A 1,343-nucleotide genomic window follows, 5' to 3' on the forward strand; every position below is an offset into this window, starting at 1 on the left:
ATCTATCTATCTATCTATCTATCTATCTATCTATCTATCTATCTATCTATCTATCCCTAGCGGTCAGTTGCCGATTTGTCCTGGTACACCGTAGTGTTACTCTAAGATGTATCACCGTCTCTTTCTGAGGCTCCGTGAAGTGGAGATGAAAGTAATATTACTTTATTTATCTGGCAGGGGAGGGGCACTTAATGCGGTATAGGGACGCCTTGTTGAGCTGGGAGTTATGGCGAGAGTGAAAGAGAGACAGAGAGAGAGACACAGAGAGAGGGAGAGAGAGAGACAGTGAGAGAGAGACAGAGAGAGACACAGAGAGAGAGAGGGGGGGGGTTGGGACGGACAGACGACGAAAAGAGATGGAGATAGTAGAAAGAGAGAGAGAGAGAAAGAGAGAGAGAGATAGAGAGAAAGAGAGAGAAAGAAAGGGGGGGGGCTGGGACGGCCAGACGACGAAAAGAGATGGAGATAGTAGAAAGGAAGAGAAAGAGAGTTGAAGATAGAAGGAGGAGGGGGAAAAGAGACAGACAGACAGGCAGACAGACAATGGACGGGGACGAAGAGTAGACAGTAGTGAATATTTAAAAGGGGGAGGGTGGGAGGCTTATAGTGTACAGCGATGTAACGATCAATTAGCCCCTAAGCTTTAGTGTTGTTTTTGTCTCCCATGCCTTCATTGTAACTCGGACTTGAGTTTGCTGGTCTATTTATATTGTTGTAATCTGCTTCTTATCGCTTTCTTCAATTGGTTTAAAGTAAATTAGTATACATGTCTAACACCACAGAGAGTATCATAATTTTGTTTACGAGGCTGAATCTCCGATTGTATCGTCGATCTCTGGTGTATGGAGAGAATAAGTAGGTGGAGAGACCTGAAGATTATGCAACAACAACGAAATTGTCTTAATACCATCATTACTGTTCTGATTGACGTTATAGTAAATCGTGACCTTAGGTCTAAATTAAGTCGTTCCCTTAAGGTTTGCACACTAATAGAATTCATTGTGGTAACCGATACCTTTGTGGGTTGTGAGTTGTAAACTACATTCGGACAAACACATTGGTCGACGATAACTGTGCCGTTAATCAATAATTATAACATTACAAACTTCCTTGTTCTCGTTCTCATCCACTGTGACAGAATTTCACAGAAATTCATCGTTGGTGTATTGTCGTTTGTATTTCATTGGTATTTTTTTTTCTTTGGTGGGGAGGAAGGGGGGTGGTTGTATTTTGTTGATGTTGTGGTGGTCGTGGTGGTGGTGATTTTTGCTTTTCTTCTTTCTTTCTTGCTTTCTTGCTTTTTTTCCTTCTTTCTATCTTTCTATCTTTCTTTCTCTTATTAT

General features: G+C 41.5%; 1 protein-coding gene across 1 annotated transcript in view; it reads left to right on the forward strand.

Moving 5' to 3' along the window:
• LOC101850710 (rhombotin-1) overlaps positions 1–1,343 on the forward strand; it is a 164,122-nt gene that overhangs the window by 93,982 nt on the left and 68,797 nt on the right. The gene's annotated exons all lie outside the window — the stretch shown is intronic.

The sequence above is a fragment of the Aplysia californica genome, unplaced genomic scaffold, assembly GCF_000002075.1.
Source record: "Aplysia californica isolate F4 #8 unplaced genomic scaffold, AplCal3.0 scaffold00129, whole genome shotgun sequence".
NCBI classification, from domain to species: domain Eukaryota; kingdom Metazoa; phylum Mollusca; class Gastropoda; order Aplysiida; family Aplysiidae; genus Aplysia; species Aplysia californica.